This window comes from Cervus elaphus, chromosome X (genome assembly GCF_910594005.1).
Source record: "Cervus elaphus chromosome X, mCerEla1.1, whole genome shotgun sequence".
Classification (NCBI taxonomy): Eukaryota; Metazoa; Chordata; class Mammalia; order Artiodactyla; family Cervidae; genus Cervus; species Cervus elaphus.
Window position 1 is genome coordinate 157,926,880 of NC_057848.1, and position 18,116 is coordinate 157,944,995.

An 18,116-nucleotide genomic window follows, 5' to 3' on the forward strand; every position below is an offset into this window, starting at 1 on the left:
TTCTATAAATTAAAAAAAAAAAAGATTATTGAAACAAAACCCCAAACAGACTGGTTAAACCGTAGATCAAATCTGGCTGAAGACAGGATTAGAAATTACCCAGAATGCAGCACAGAGAGGGAAGGAGATGCAAAATATGAAGAAGAAATTAAGTGATTGGAGGCTAGAATGGGAAGGTCAACCAAGAATCTAAATGGAGTTTCAAGCTAAGGGGGGAAATGGGGAGAGGGAGAGAGAAGAGAGAGAGAGTAATTGATTGATTTGAAGAGATAATAGCATGAATCTTCCAAGACAGATGAAAAAGGATATAACACATACGCAGGAATCATAACTTATACCAAGAAGGATATTTAAAAAAAAGAGAAAACTTGTGCCTAAACACATCATAATTCAACTGCAGGCCACCAACTGCTGAGAGATCTTAAAAGGGACCAGAGAGAAAAGGTGGGTCATCCTCAAAGTAATGACAATTAGTCTGTGAGTTGCCTTCAACAACAATGGAACTCAAAGGACAGTAGCATAAGATTTCCCAATTGTTGAGAGAAAATAACTTACAGCTTAGAATTATGTACTCAGAAAATCCTATTTCAAGGAGGATTAAAATTAAGGTATTTATAAATACACAAAAATCAAGGGATTTACTACCAAAAGATCTTCACTGAAGGAACATCTAAAAGATATACGTCACAAAAAAGGAAAATTATGTCAGAAGGATGATCTGAGATGCAAAAAGGAATGGTGAGCAATAGAAAAATATATACATATGAGCAAACATGTAAAAATGTATATATATAGAGAGAGCAAATAATATTTGGGGGAAAAGTAATACTAAAGTTAGATTTATAGAGTTAAGAAAAAATAACAAAAATAAAATATTGGACAGTAATCACATACAAGTCAGGAGAGGGGAGATAAGAGTTAAAATATCCTGAAATCCTCTGGAATAATATTAGAGAACAAAGGTTAGCAATTTCTTTTCTGTAAAAGGGCAGATAGTAACTATTCTAACTTTTGCAGACCATACAGTTTTTGTCGTGACTATGAAACTCTGCCATTGTAGCATGAAAGTGGCCATAGACAGTACGAAAATGAAAAATGTGGTTGTATTCCAATCAATCTTTATTACGAAGACAGGTGATGAGCAGAGTTGATCATTAGGCCACAATTTGCCAATTCCTGTTCTATAAGGAAGTTTAAAATGTTGTTTAATTTTTGACTTTTTAAGTTAAATATGCATGATAAAATTTATATGATGAAAGTAATAGTAGTAAATATATATGGTAAGAGTAATCACTAAGAACATTTAAAAAAAGAGTTAATAAAACCCAAACAACTAAAAAGGAATAAAGAAATAAGGAAACAAACAGAAAACATGCTGCAAATAATCCAAAAACAGGACAGAAATGAGAAAGAAAAAGAATCACAGCAAAAGCAGGGCAAATAAATATTAAAATATCAGGTGGCAAACCAAGTCCAAATGTAATAATTACTATTAGTCACAAAATATACAAGTGAATTAAACTAGACAATTAAAAAACAAAAATTGTCAGATATAGGATTTTAAAAAATAGAGCTATATGTCCATTACAAGAGCCACACTTAAGGCTCTTAAAGCACACATAAGTATACAGAAAGGCAGAAAGTAACAGGATGAAAAACACACACCAAGCAATTACTAACCCAAAGAAAGCTGCACTGGGGAATATAGACTTTAAGATAAACAGCATTATCAGGGTTAGAAGGGGTCACTAGATCATTAGAAAGGATTCAATTCCTCACAAAGATAAAACAATTCTAAACTTGTACACACCTAATAAAATAGTCTAAAATGCATAAATATTGGCAGGGGGAATAGCCCATTGGGAGACCCTAGGAGTAGGTGATGATTTCAGGAGCTTAATGAGATTGAGCACTTAAGTAACCGGGGTCACAGAATCATGTGCTCTGTATCCTTAAAAGCAGAGCCACACCCCGAAACAGAGTCATGTTAAGGCCACCTAACACCGTGAAAAGGAGTACTTGTGTGTGGGAGTGTTTTAAACTTAATTAATTAGAGAGATTCCCAAGGGAGTGTGGGGCTAGGAGAAGATTCCTATTTACATAATAGCCCAGGGGCTGGCTGGAATCCATTATTAGATTCCCTGCACATGTGCCCTGGAAAAACTGAGCAGCAGCGAGACCATATGGCCAGCATGAGAAGAAGGCTTAGTGGGGTCAGTTCACAAAGGTAATGCTCACCCTGCATAAAGGAGATCCACCCCAGCTTCATTTATTTCAGGAAACGGTGACTTGGCCAGCCAAAGTAGATATTAAGAACACTGGGAAGAATCTTGTAGGGGGAAAAAAAAACACTCAAAACACAATTCTGAGGTCATTAATCATCATTCTCATCTTCATCATCATCAATCAGTTCAGGCTGCAGTGGAATATCTGCTCTTTGTCTTTAAAGATCACCCACTTCCTTTACAAAGGCAAGAAACCAGTGATAAGGCCAAAAAATGTCCATCTGTTTATGTACATGACTCATCTCTAAAAGGCTGAGTCCAGAACTGGTGATGACTCAGAGGTTCTGGGCATGGCAGGGGTTGAGTCCCCTAAAAAATGGGGAGTGGGAGGGGCTAAGGGAAACTCACAAAGCATGACTATTCTGAGAATCAAGGGTGGGACAGAGAGGGCTGGGGCTGAGGGCTTGGAAAGCCAGATGCTTTAGGCTTTTGGTTGCTATAGGAGTAGTGAGGTGTGCGAGTGCTATTCCTTTGTCTCACCCCTGACCTCTAGATCAATACCCCGCCTCTCTTTCTGCCTTACTCTGTGCCTGTGAAAGTTGAGCATTGTGGATGGCTTCACCTGTGCTTACTTGCTGGCCAGCTACCCAGAGAGACTAAGCAGGAAGGTGGAGGGCAGGAGAAGAAAGCAGTGAGGATATTTCCTCCTCGTTTCCTCCCTGCTTTGGCAGTGAATCACTTCAGGACTCTGGTGAACCTCCAAAGATCCTTTGGCTATAAACAGCCCAACTATAATGATAACGGCTAGTGTTTATGGAGTGCTTGCTATGTTCCCGTGTTTACTGTAACTCAGCACATTATGTAGATGAACTTGTTGAATCCTCCACACTCTATTTACGGATGGATAACTATGACACAGAAAGGTTAACTAACTTGCTTAAGGTTAATCAGTTTCTTGGGTCAGAGCTGGGATTTCAACCCAGGCTGTTTGGCTCAAGGGTCTATATTCTTAACTCCCAATAGAAATATAATGCAAGTCACATATGTAAGTTAAAATTTCTACGATCCAGGGACTTCCCTGGTGGTCCAGTAGCTAAGGCTCTGCACTTCCAATGCAGAGGGCCTGGGTTCGATCCCTGGTCTTGGAACTAGATCCCACATGCTGCAACTAAGATAAAAGATTCTGCATGCTGCAGCTAAAACCTGGTGTAACCAAATAAATAAATAAAAATAAAATTTCTATGAGCCATATTAAAAAACATGAAGTGAAATAAGTGAAATTAATTTTAGTAATATATTTTATTGAACCCCATATATCCAAAATATCATCTTAACATGTAATCAATGTTTTAGAAATTATTAAAATATTTAGCTTTCTTGTTTTGTATGAAGTCTTCAAAATCTGGTATGTACTTTATACTTCTCTGTGGAATTTTCCAGTGGGTAGCCATTCCCTTTCTGCAGGGTATCTTCCTGACCCAGGGATCAAACCTGGGTCTCCTGCATTGTGGGCAGGCTTTTTACCATCTGAGCCACCAGCGAAGCCCCAAATTTTATACTTATAATGCATCTCATTTTGGGTACTAAATTTTCATTGGAAATACTTAATCTGTATTTAGATTTCATAAAATTTACAGTTGGAAAAGTAAGTTTACATACTCAATTCGTTCCAAACACACTTAAAAGTTTTCTAGTAACTGAATTGAGTAACAGTTTTATTATTTATTTTTATTTTAGTAAGCTTTTTATTTTAGAATGATTTTACATTTACAGAGAAGTTGCAAAGATGGTGCAAGTTTTGTATATAGAACTCACATGTTTCACTATTGTGATTTTGTGTGATTGATTGATTGATTTGGCTGTATTCAGTCTTAATGGTGGCCTGTGGGATCTTCGTTGTGTCATGCAGGATCTTTCATCATGATGTGAGGGCTTAGTTGCTCCACATATGGAATCTTAGTTCCCCAACCAGGGATTGAACCCATGTCCCCTGCATTGAAAGGCAGATTCTTAACCACTGGACCACCAGAGAAGTCCCTCTTTATTGTTAATATCTTGTATTACTATGGCCATTTGTCACAACCCAAAACACAATACTGATTCTGTTCCAGAGTCCAATCTAGGACACAACATTGCATTTTATCCTGTATCCTTAGTCTCTTCTGGTCTGTGATAGCCTCTTAGATTTTGCTTGTTTCTTGTGACTTTGACAGTTTGGAGAATTACTGCTCAAGGATTTTGAAGAATTTCCCTCAGTTGAGGTTTGGCTGGTATTTTCCAATGGAATTTGGAGAGGAAGACCACAGAGGTGAAGTGCCTTTCTCATCCCATCATATCATGCTATGGATCTGACTTATTATTGGTGATGTTGTTCTTGATCACTTGACTAAGGTAGTGTTTGCCAGGTTTCTGCACTCTAAGTTCCATTTTCTCTTCCTTTCTATACACTGTTCCTTGGAGGTCACCAAGCACAGTATGTGCTTAAGGATGTGTAGGGAGGGGCAGGAATAAAGCTCCATGTATCCATTTTAAACTTAAATTTATTAAGATGAAATAGAAAATTAGTTCTTCAGTCACACTACCCATATTTCAAGTGGTTTGTGGCTGCCATATTGGATAGTGCAGCACTGTGCATGACCACATTTCAATATTTGAGGCAAAAGGCAGCTGGTGAGGAGATGAGGGGCTGAAGAGGGAGTTGATAGGCCTATGTTAACTGGAAGGAGGAGTGATGATGAGAGATGAAGTTGTCATTAGCCAAACTGTTGAAGAAGAGATCAACTCAAAAGATGTTAGCTAGAAGTATTAACATAGCATGATGTGTGTGTGTGTGTGTGTGTGTGTGTGTGTGTAGAAAAGGGAGAGGGTAAGAATGGAGAAGTGTTCCAGAGAATATATACCCTGTGTGCAAGTTGAGCCCTGGATTTTGGTTAAAAAGTTTGAACTCACAAATCTGGGCCCATTTTTTTACCTGTGCCATTTCTTAGCTGTGTGATGATCTTGAGTGAGTCACAAATTCTCTAAGTTTGTTTCTTCATCTCTAAAATGGGGTAGGTCATAGCACTTACCTCATGAGGACGTTGTGAAGATCAAAGGATGTGTGTGTTTCAAAGGGCTTCATAGTAAGTACTGTAATCTACAAATGGAACCATGTTGTGGGATGGTGTTGGTGGGACCTGAAAATTAGCTGTTCTCTTGGAGAATTGAGGTGTGTTGGTTCCCCTTTTGCCCCTACCAAGTCCCAGATCCATTTTCTGCCCCTCTATGCCCTGTTCTGAGCCTCAGAATCACTGCATCACTCAGTTTCCTTTGCATACATACAACTGGCATACAACTGGGGTTGGCCAGTGGGAGACCCTGGCAGGAGAGCTGAGTGGTGGGAGAGAGAGGCCAGGGAAGTTCTTTTGCTGCTTTGGCATCCTGTCTCTGATAATATATGCAACCCTCAGAATTACATCTCCCAGTGAGAGGCCCCTCCTTTTTGAGTCCACCTCCCATCAGACTTAAGTAACACTATTTCCTTCCCTCCTCCCTTCAGCCCTTGTGGTGGCAACAGCTTCCCACTCTAGCTGGTTCCAGAGTGCTTTGCCATCCCACTTTGTTCCCCTCACCCTGCCCCTGCCTCAGGGTGGTGTTCCTTCAACTGAGTTTTCTTAATTTAAAAAATCTGGTGTAAATTCTATTAATACATCCTGTTTGGTCACTGCCTGTGGTGGAGAAGCTGGTGAAGAAGAGAATGTTGAGAGTGGCATGGAGGGTCAACTGAAGGAGGTGAGAGTGAAACGAGGACTGTGCGGCTTGAACTGGGGCATAATCAGGCCCTGGGCCAGCACCTTGTCAGTGAAATCAGAGGAGAAAAGGCATTTTGGAGCAGAGTTGTACAAAGAAGCATGGAAGATGCCAGTGGTGTGGGTGAGTTCAAGAACAGAGAGAGAGAGAGGAGTTAAAGGCTAAACTGAGGTTTCTTTGCCAAGTGTGCCAAGAAGTCAGCCAGACCACAAAAGCCAAAGACACGTGGCCCCCAGCCAACCAGGCAGTACTACCCACAATGACGAAGATATCAGGAGGTCGTACTTAGTTTTGAAAAGCATGTAGATACTGGATTCATACAAGCGTGGTCCTGGTTCTACAGCCGAAGGCTGTGCATCCTTGGGATATTTAATTGACCTCCCTGTGCTCATTTTCCCATGCGGAAAATGAAGTAGAGTTGCAAGACTTAGATGAATAAAAGCCATTCATTTGCAGTCTGCAAATATTTCTTGAGCACCTGTTATACACGCGCCAGGCACTATTCTAGGCCCAGCAGTAAATAGGACAGGCTGTCATGGAATATCCTAGTGATGAGACGTGACAGTGAACAAGTGCATGTGTTCGTGCTCAGTCGCTTCAGTTGTGTCCAACCTCCAGGCTATCTTCCTGACCTAGGGATCGAACCCGCAGCTCCTGCATTGCAGTAAATGGATTTGTTACTGCTGAGCCACTGAAGAAGCCCCTTCTTAAGTCAGGTTCCCTGGAAACAGGCTGCAATGGAGATCTGCATGCAGGAAATTTCTTGTGGATGCTCTTAGGAACAACACTGGAAGGGGAGGGAAGGAAGAGAGACAGTGGAAACTGGCAGGGAGACATTGAACTCTGATGCAGATATAGCAGTGGCTTCAGCCAGCACAGAAACTCTGAAACAGGAGTAGCCTTTCAGAGTCGCCCTGAGGCAAGGCAAGTATGTCAGCATTTATACCCGCACTGTGATCAGGCTGCTTCAGGGACAAGGTAGGATCAAAGGCCAAGCGGTCCCTTCCAGGGACAATTCTTGGAGGGGCACTCAGCTGAGAACGCTCGGGAGCCATCACCCTGCACCCTTAGAGGAATGAGAACTAGTCCAGAAAGGATAAGCCAGAGGGCACAAACAGCATTCATTACATAAATTAGTAACTGGACACGATCATTTCCCATAGCAATAAGTGCTAGGAAGACAACCAAACTGGGTAATATGACAGTCCAGGGAGTAGGACACTTATATTAGTTTAGGGAGTTAGAGAGAGCTGTGGTTCATCTATAGCTGCTCAGTAAGAATTGGTTTCATTGCTTTTCCTTTAGTTTTGTTGGGACATATGGCTATCAACCCATCATGAGAAATATATGGTGCCACTTCTGAATGAGGAAGATGCCTAGGTGCTATGGATGTGGCAGAAATGTAGAAGACATTATCTCTGCTCGCTAGGAACTTGCAGTGTAGTTGAGGAAGATAAGAACTATAGAAAATTAGCAAACAATACCAGGTGGTATAGCATTAGTGCCAACAAATGGTACAAACCAGGTTACAAGTATCCAGATCCTTTAAGCCTAGGTGGAATTTCACAGGTGGAAAAGAGTCAGGAGGGCAGTTTTGGTCAAGAAGAGTAACTGGAGCAAGAAACAGTGGTCTGGGAATGGGCCTGGAGTCTCTGAGTGTTTAATTTGTAGGTTGGGAATAGCAGAGCCAGGCTGTTGTCCTTTTCCTTGGCTTCTGATGTTTTTCTAAAGCATTGTCGGGTTTGGCCACATTAGAATGTCACTAAGACAGACATTACTTTACCAACAAAGGTCCCTCTAGTCAAAGCTATGGTTTTTCCAGCAGTCATGCATGGATGTGAGAGTTGGACTATAAAGAAAGCTGAGTGCCAAAGAATTGATGCTTTTGAACTGTGGTGTTGGAGGAGACTCTTGAGAGTCCCTTGGACTGCAAGAAGATCCAATCAGTCCATCCTAAAGGAAATCAGTCCTGAATATTTATTGGAAGGACTGATGCTGAAGCTGAAATTGCAATACTTTGGCCACCTGATGTGAAGAGCCAACTCATTGGAAAAGACCCTGATGCTGGGAAAGATTGAAGTCGGGAGGAGAAGGGCATGACAGAGGATGAGATGGTTGGATGGCATCACCAATGCAATGGACATGAGTTTGAGTAAACTCTGGGAGTTGGTGATGGACAGGGAGGCCTGGCATGTTGCAGTCCATGGGGTCTCAAAGAGTTGGACACGACTGAGTGACTGAACTGAACTGAACTGAAGACACATTTCTTAGATGTGCTTCCCAGGTGGCTCAGTGATAAAGAATCTGCCTGCCAATGAAGGAGATGCCAGAGACACAGGTTCGATCCCTGGTTTGGGAAGATCCCCTGGAGAAGGGAATGGCAACCCACTCCAGTATTCTTGCCTGAAGAATCCCATGGACAGAGGAGCCTGGTGAGTCCCTGGGGAGTCACAAAGAGCCATGACTGCAGACTGAGAACACACACACACATGAGATCTTGCAGTGCTTTGGTGGTGGTGGTTGTGTGGGGTGAGAATGACAGAATGGGACCAGGCAGTTCCAGGAGCTTCTTAATAAGGAGAGAAAGAAGCCTGAGAGTTCAAGTCGAGGAAACTGTGAGAATGGTGGTCCGACCCATGGACTTGGAACTTATAGGCAAGTGGAATGTGGGACCAGATTCCTTGAGAGAGGTTGAGAATGAGATATAGTTTTAGAATGATATCTGTAGAGCTAATGTCTTAAAACCAGGAAAGAGGATAGCTTCCCCAAGAGGGAACTTATGAGAAAAGAGTGGAGTGCTGGAAGGCTTTGAGAGGCACTTGGAAAATGGATCCTGTATTACTATAAGAGGGACAAACTTGGATCCTTGCAAATGTATGTTCTAAAGTGTTTTCAGATCAGGATGGTCAGCAAGACTCATAGGCATCAAGAAGAAAGAGAAATGGCAACAGTTGCAGAGAGAGCTCTAGTACATTTTCTGTTTTCCTGCTTTGAGAGACTTTGTTGGCAGCAGGGGTCTGTGCATTCCCAGGGTTTGAACTTGAAGGGGATGTCATTTTTGTTAACCTTTAACCAAGAAGGCAGCCAGGGAGGAGATAAATTATCTGTTCAAGGAGGAATAATGGTTGCATTCAAAGAGAGAATAGGAGATTACTGAAGCACTACTGCGAACGACCCCGCGACCCTACGCTTCACAAGAGGATTGATGGAGAAAAGGTTCCCCCCACTTTTTCTCTGGGCACTAAAGGTGAAGTCCCAGGAGTACTAAAGAAGGAGTGACATAGCAACTTGAAAAATTAAGCAGGATATGAATCATCTAAACAAGGAGGCATTTATCCAAGGCTTCTAAAGCAACTAAAGAAAATGTTGCATTAACCTCCTAATGAAAATATTGTTATCCAATTCATCATTAGAAACAACTCTTTTGGTAACTGCTGCATTCTCACTTTAGGAAGTTGCTTAGCAGGATCCAGGATCTTGGGATTTCATGTGCAAAGACTACCTGTTATTGGTCAAGAGGCAGTGACAAAGGATTTAGATGAAAAGGAATGGAATTTTGCCCCACAGTTTTGAAGTGTAGTTAGGACAAGCTGCAGGTGCTCAGTCAGTACCTGCTCTAATGGGGTGGACACTAAGACTTAGTGATGCAAGTGGCTAGTTTAGACTCCTCAAAAATCTCTAGAGATGGGGAGAGTAGAGGCCAGAGGACTGAGAAGAAATAGAATGGCAGGTTGGTAAGTACTTTAAAAGCATAAAACTGAATAAAGTCAGTAGTCTAGTTAACAGCACTCTAACAACATTCATTTCCTGGTTTTAATTTCCTACTAGCATCATATTCGGAGAAGGCAATGGCAACCCACTCCAGTACTCTTGCCTGGAGGATCCCGTGGACCCAGGAGCCTGGTACGCTGCAGTCACTGGGGTCGCTAAGAGGTGGGCACGACTGAGCAACTTCACTTTCACTTTTCACTTTCATGCATTGGGGAAGGAAATGGCAACCCACTCCAGTGTTCTCGCCTGGAGAATCCCAGGGACGGGGGAGCCTGGTGGGCTGCCGTCTATGGAGTCGCACAGAGTCAGACACGACTGAAGCGACTTAGCAGCAGCAGCAGCATCATATTAGATGTCACCATGGGAGAAAGCTGGGTGAAGGGGATATAGGGCTCCATGTACTATTGTTGCAATTTCCCTTGAGTCTATAATTATTTCAAATAAAATGGTTAAAAGAAGTCTTGCCTGGGTGGGGGTAAAGAGGGAACAGTTCTCATGAACTACAATGAATATTTGTGTGGCTCTTTACAGTTTTTAACATTCACAGATGTTTTCTCATTCACACCTCCCAATAACACTGTTAGACAGCAAAGGTGTACTATTATCCCTATTTTACAGATGAAGAAACTGAGGCTCAGACAAAGTAACTCACCTATGGTCACACTGAGCAAATGGCAAAGACAAGGCTCAACTTGATGTCTTTGAATTCTGATTGTCATGATTCCTGAGTCCAAACCCATCTGGCCTAAGTTAGGTAACAGAGACACAGATCCCCAAACAAGGATTTAAGGGCAGGAAGCTTATTTGGGAAGTAAATCTGAAGTAAATACTTATCTGAAGCTCCGGTAGGGAGCAGGGAAGCATGGCAGGAAAGAGTATATTATGGAGCATGTGAGCATGTTGCCTCCATGGGCAACTGGGGCTCGCTGCCCACCGGGGCACTCAGGGAGCTTTAGCCAACCAAGGGGCAAGGAAGCTGGTGTGTTTACCTCTCATCCATCCAGTGTGAGCAAGGACTTCTCTCGTGAGGTGCTGATACTCCATGGTCCCTCCAGGTCCCTCCATTCTCAGGCCAAGAGAAAACCTCAGGCAGAGAGTCGCAGCCACTGCTTGAAGTAGGACTCTGTCAGAATATACTGGAGAGGTCAGTGTACAGGGGTGTGGTCAGGGTCCCCACCAACAGCGACCGTCCCTTTATTCAGCATCTATACCCTAAGAGTGCCGCCATGCAGACCATTTCCTCTCATCTTAGAATATTCTCAAACCACACACACATCCAGATGGTTGAAACAAGGGAGGTAGGGGTGCCCTGATCTTGTTTGCTGGGCCCTGAGCAATGTTGGTGTCCACTGGGTCAGAGGTTAAGTCCAAAGTCAGAGGTTAGTTGGCATTTTCTACTATACCAGTATAAGCCTGGGCCATCTATTGGGGCTTACTTAAAAGGATCTAAAAGGACCAAAAAGAGCAATTGGCTAAGGGACAGAGTTGCAGATAGTATTTTATTTAGTTCAGTGAATACAACAGAGGAGAGTAAAGGGATTCTGGAGAAATGAGCTAGGTGGGTGATCACGTGATTGGAGGGACAGCAGCAACCGGCTGCCTTTCTCTTGGTGACGCCACCCAGAAAAGAGCTGATTGGCTCATTCCTGATTCATATGGCGTTTCTTCTCCAGGGTACATGCTGATATACTCTTCATCTCTCTAGGCTAATTTAATCATGATGTGCGCACTCTGGAAATTAGTGTCATTTCCCCTACTTGTGCCTGAAATAGACATTTCAGACGTTTATAACTCTCAGTCATTTTAATCTAGTCCTTTGCCCAAGTATGTTCCCAATTAGAGCCATTTTGCTGTGTTTGATACCATGAAGTGGAACACATGTTCTGATCTTTTAAAAAACTCTTAAATAGCAAAGGTATACTGTGTTTCCCGCTATTATAATAATTCAAAAGCAGCTGATGGAATCTTTCTCAACTGTTTACACAGCCATAAAAATTTGACCCTTGAATTAAAATCAAATAAAAATATCCAGGGGATGTAATGCCTCGAAATATAGAGCATTTTTTGTCTGTAGAAAACCTCCACAGCTTTAATTCATTATATCCTCACAGGTTTTGTTTTGTTTTGTTTTTTTCATATTTAAAAGATGCCATAAGGTTGTGATACCAAGTCATAAATAATAAAATAGTGTTCAGTTTTGGTACATGTAACATCACTTTGTTTCTCAATTTAGCATCAATGCCTTCTAAATCATAGCCATATACATGCATTAATACTATCACATTTCCTAAGCCTACATATAAACAAACATAAAACCACTTTAACCTAGAAAATGTACTTGGATTTATTCATATTTTGACTCCAAGCTTCTCTGTGCTCTTCAGACTTTGGAGTTTTATTTTTGTCTCTCCCATTTTCTCATCATAAACTGGAAACCACATCCATCCACTGATAGCATGATGCTTTTCCATCAGGTCTGCCTCCTTTGCCAGGGGTTGGCAATTTGAGAGGAACTGTCTCAATGCTGGGCTCACCAGGCGTCCATTTGTTTCTCAGGTTGAGGACTTAAGGTATAGGTCTTCTTCCCTTTACAAAACAAAATGTCTCTGACAGCTGAGAATGGAGAGGAACTGGGCACAGTGAACTTACCAGGTGTAAGCACTGGGAGAGTTACACTGACTGCCCTGCCAGTGGCATATCAACATAGAAACTTAGTTGTGGTGGTTTTTCAGTGACCTACCACTAAATGGGTGCACTTGAATTACTAAACACAAAATGAATAATTAAAGGATATTCAAATGTAGTGTTAAATGGCAGAGGCTACAATATAAATATAAACAAATAGTAAGCAATATCAACAGAGCCTGCCATGTAACTTATTTTTAAAAAGTGATTTGGGAAATGATATGACAATTTTGGCTTTGCCAAGAAAGGACAATTCAGAAGCCACCTGACCATCAATCATTGGGGTCAATTCATAAAAGAAAGGCCATTTGAACAGTCAGACCGTGCCAGGCATAAGATGTTTACCAGTGCCTGAAAATATAGCTATGCCCTTTTAGGAAAGATGGGTCTTTATCTCAGAAGGACCTAAGTTCTTGGGGGAAAGGGATCAACTGTATTAGAAGAAAGTAGAAATTTCACCTAAAGCTCAACCTTTTGACTGGAGCTTTTCTACCTGGAAAGCTATGAGTTCCTTGTGAACACAGCATTTCATCTTAATCCAGGCCCTCTTAAATTGCCAGAACTTTGCAAAAACTCTTTTTTGTTAAATGTATTTATTTTAATTGGAGGCTAATTACTTTACAATATTGTAGTGGTTTTTGCCATACATTGACATGAATCAGCCATGGGTATACATGTGTTCCCCATCCTGAACCCCCCTCCCACCTCCCTCCCTATCCCATCCCTCTGGGTCATCCCAGTGCACCAGCCCTGAGCACCCTGTCTCATGCATCGAACCTGGACTGGCAAAACCTCTTTATTCTGAATTTTTATAAATAACTTCTTTTTTGAGGTCTGCTTACAGGAGAATAGGGCTTCCTTTGTGGCTCAGCTGGTAAAGAATCTGTCTACAATGTGGGATACCTGGGTTCAATTCCTGGGTTGGGAAGATCCCCTGGAGAAGGGAAAGGCTACCCATTCCAGTATTCTGGCCTGGAGAATTCCATGGACTGTATAGTCCATGGGGTCGCAATGAGTCGGACACGACTGAGCAACTTTCACTTTCACTTTACAGGACAGCACACAATTCAGTGAATGTTTATCTATGTCTATACCTGTGTGACCTCCATCAGCTCAAGATACAGAACATTTCTAGAACCCCAGAAAGCTCACTCTTGCCCCGCTCAGCCAGTGCCCCAGGGTGAGCACTGTTCTGACCTCTAGTGCCATAAAGTGGAATTGCTTGGACCATAGGGTATATGCACATTGAGCTTTAATAGGTACTGCCAAATCTTTTGCGCAAGTATTGGACCAATTTATAATCCTGACTAATTACTTTTTGTTTGCCCAGATTTTCTGCTTTTGGCACTGAAAGTGCTCAACAGCACTTTTCTTGCTAGTTGCTTGACCTAACCCATGACAAGTTTTCATTACTCACCTGCGCTCTTAATGGTGTACTAGCCAATATGGCTGTCATTTGTCATTTGCTTGTGGTGGCAACAGCAGAATGAGCAATATGGTGACACACGATGATTTCACAGTTATCATGAGTGTTACTGTGGATTTCATGGTAACTCTCCACAAGACAAAACAAGGTCATCTCAGTAAATTTCAACTATTCATGACTTGTGGAGTTACCTTATGAGAACCCAAAGCCTGAACTATTTCTTATGTCTCCCCAGCAAGGAGATACACAATTCTCAAAGGTCCCCCAAGAGCTGTTTGGAAAACAGTGGATCTTAAAACCCAGAAGGAGTATGAGAGGAACCCAGGGGCTTTGCCAGTGGAGTGTCATCATTTAGGCCCTATTTGGAATCTAAACCAGCTGATGGTGTCTCTACATTTTTCTGTTTTTTTCCCCCAGAAATAATAGTTAGGCTTAAATTTTTGCATTTCAGCTTCTATTCAATTAGTCTTGGGGAAAATGTGTACCTTTAAAGATCTGAACACAGCTGACAAAGCATGTGTGACACAAATATTCTTTTAGGTATTTGTGTCATAGACTATTAGCACCATTTGTTTAGAATTTGGTTTTATTTTAAACACTGCTCAGGGAAAAAAAAGAGACAGCAAATTCCAAGTGTCAGTTTGTCTGATCCGCTAAAAATGTTACATTTTATCTAATCCTTTTCTAGGGATTTAAACGTGAAATAAATATATAAATGCCTACCAGAAAACACCTCTGCATTTTCTTGGTGCTGGCCAAGCTAAGAATGCATGCCCAATGACAGGAAATGTTGTCTGAGAACTGTCTTATAAACAGCCAATGAAAGGGAAAGATGGAAACAGGAAACTAGATGAAGCAACATTGGCCAAATGTAGACAATTGTTGAAGCTGAATGATGGGTGCAGGGCTTTCATCATGCTATTCTCTCTACATTTGTGGATTTGAGTTTTTCATAATGAAAAAATGTTAAATATGTATCAATAATAACAAAAGCAGTCAAATTAATAAGAATGGAGGAGTGTAGAACTGTAGAATAAGCAGAATTGTGAGAATAATTTGTGGAAATATGAACATGGACTGGCTATTTGCTGGTGTTAAGGAATTATGATCATGGCATTGTGGCTGTGTTTTTTAAAAAATACTCATCTTCTAGAGACGTGTCCAAAAATTTCTGTGGGTGAAATGATAGGGTGTTTGGTTTTTACTTCAAGATGATATAGGGAGAGGGCAGGAAAGGGGCAAGACTGGCCATGGGTAAATATTTATTGCTGTTTGACAGGGCTGTGGGGGTCCATATGCTGCTTGAGCTACCATTGTCTGCATTCAGAAATAAAGTAAAAAGTAATTTATATGAATTCAAAGAAAACAGATTAATTCTATGAAATTGCAGATTTGTTTTTCTCTTCATCCTTAGGTTACAAAAGCTAAAATTGAAATGTTTTAATGAAACCAGCTATTGTATAAAGCACCTCCAAAATTATTTTTTCATTTGGGAAATGCATTAAAACCAATAAAAATTGAAAGTGCAAGTCCAAACAAAAAGGTAATTGTAGGGTTCAGATAAACATCACCCATTGGACCCACAAATTCCCATGGTTCCAAGGTTACAGGGCAAAGCTGCCAGGGGAGTAGGGCTTCCAGGCCTCTGTGGCATGGCTATTGAATCACCAGTTGATGGGCTGGCTAGGGCAGAGGTGAGACACAGCTGCCAGATGGTGCTTCCTCAACCCTGCTTTTTCTAGAAATTCACAGGCCCTTATATGAAGAATGACCTTCTTTTCTGAATGTATCAGAAGTTAGTCTGGCAAATGCAATGGCTCAAAAGCTAGACTACCCAGGTTTAAATCCAGAACTGTGTGACTTTGAGTGAGTTGTTTTAACCTCTATGTGCATCAGCTTCCTCATCTTTAAAACAGGACTGATTATAACAGTGCTCCATCCCATGGGGTTATTGTGAGCCATAACCAAGGTCAAGCTGTTAGGACAGCACTTGTTACATAAGTGCTTCACAAATGATAGGCATCATTATCATTATTCATACTTGGATCTGTCCTAAAATATCCTCAAACTGTGGTCTCTTTACCCACAGAATAGCAGGCAAGTGCTCAGACAACTAACAGCCATGCCTCCCGTTCTTTTCACCCACATACCCCCAGCCAAAGGAGAAGGAATGCTTACTGCCAGGAACTCTGAGAGTATAAGCTGAAAGAGTCCCCTTGCCACTACAAATCTCTTTCAAGTTTAACGTTCTCACTTAAAATCCCCACAGATAATTGCATCCTGTACCATAATATAGCAGAATTCAGAATCAGGAGAGATGCTTCATGTTCAGCCCATGGCTTTCCTGATCCTCTGGATATGCCTTTTAGTTCAAGAAGCTGAGACATTGAGGGTCTTTTGATTTAGTTAATTCCCCAGACCCTCCTCCTCTTAGACATCTGGTGTACTTTCTACCAGTTTCTCCTTAATACTACCTTCCATCCTCCAAAGGCCACTGCCTAGCTTTTTACCTGATGTCCTTTTATGGTCAGGGTACTGGGTCAAATCTCCTCTTGTCCTGGTTTTCACTGCCTCCTCTATAAATGTTGACTCAGTCCTTTTTGAAACTCACTGAGTTGGTTTCTGGGACATCACTGGCTTCAGGATCTTCTCTTACCACTCTGGCTACTCCTTCTCCATCTCTTTTTCAGGGTCATCTTTTTCTATTCAACCTCGAAGTGTCATACTCTGGGTTACAGGCCATGGCTCAAAAATAGACATGTAACCCTCAATGTACCAATCATAGTCTTCACTGAGACTTTTCCACTGAAACTATCAGAAAAACCAAACCAAACAAAAACAAAAGCAAACTTCTGCTGAATTGTTGAATGATTAGATGTGAATTGGAGACTTTGGGATTGCCAAGGGCCATCAAACCCAAGAGAGTCCAAGAGAGAGAAGAAATAGACAGAAATCCAATACTATCATTTAAACCTCTGGATCCAGCTATGCTTGAAGTTGCAGAAACAACTGTGAACTTTTTGGTGTCCTTGTTTGTTTGTCATGTACAACTACCCATATGCTCATGACTCCCAAATCTACATCTGTGGCCAAGGCTTCTCTCCTGAGCAAACAGACTCATAGAATAACATGAAGTTAACCAACCCTCTCTCCAATCTGCCTGCTATTATTTTATTTCCAATTCCTCAGTGAACTGTGGTAGTAGTTATTTTTGTCTCCTGTCTAGAGCTTTCAGTTGTAATCAGTAGGGCAGATAGGATGTAGAGGGCTCATCCATCTTGGCCAGCACCTCTTCCATCATCTTATTTTTATATCAAGATTCCTGTTTGAATACCTGGCTTATAGTTGAGACCTTAACAATGGTTTGCTAGGTAGACTTTTAAATTATTCTGATTCATAAAATCAACCATGGTGTGCCCTTACCAGAACAATGTTTTTTTAAAAAAAAATTTATTTCTATTGGCTGAAGTGGGTCTTAGTTGTGACATGCAAAGTCTTAGTTGCAGCTTGTGGGATCTAGTTCCTTGACCAGGGATTGAACCTGGGACCCCTGCATTGGGAGTGCAGAGCCTGAGCCACTGGACCACCAGGTAAGTCCCCAGAAGAGTATTTCTTGCTCTCAGTTACAGTTTACATAAGTGTGAAAATGTTTGCAATGGTTCTCAGGAGAATTGCAGATGTGATTAAGAATGGCATGTAGATGCTCCAAAGAGAGGTTATACTATGTGGCATTACTTAGCTTTCCTGGTGGAAGAAGAAGTAGTAATGGTAGTTTTACAAATAGATCTTCAAAATAATTGAGGAAGGAAACTTGCAGATCATTCTTTTGTAAAATGACTATGGCTTGTTTCTTATACCTTATATGTATATTAAGCAGATATATCACTCAGTTAACACGTATTTGTTAAGACCTCCTACATGAAATGCTCAATGAGGGTTAAAAGAAGCATAAGAATGAACTCCTGATTAAAAGAATAGCAAGAAAGTCCCAGTGATGAGAACGTGACATTTTACAAAGCACTTTTACTCTCCTTACCTAGATTTTTCCTGATGAGATAAGTTTTAGTTCCATTTAACAGAATCTACAAAGACTCATAGAGTCTGAGGAATCTGTGATCACATGGATAATAGCAAAATTGAATCTTCTACCCAGGTCTTCTGGTTCCAATTTCTGTTCCCTTGTCATTATGTCTCAGTCTAGCTGGGGAATAAAATGTTCC

General features: G+C 41.3%; 1 long non-coding RNA gene across 1 annotated transcript; it reads left to right on the plus strand.

Moving 5' to 3' along the window:
• The first annotated feature begins 4,467 nt into the window (after positions 1–4,467).
• Positions 4,468–6,082, plus strand: LOC122690812. The gene is made up of 3 exons (XR_006340112.1): positions 4,468–4,533; positions 5,280–5,347; positions 5,947–6,082. It is a non-coding gene; the product is annotated as an uncharacterized LOC122690812 (long non-coding RNA).
• Positions 6,083–18,116: the final 12,034 nt, after the last annotated feature.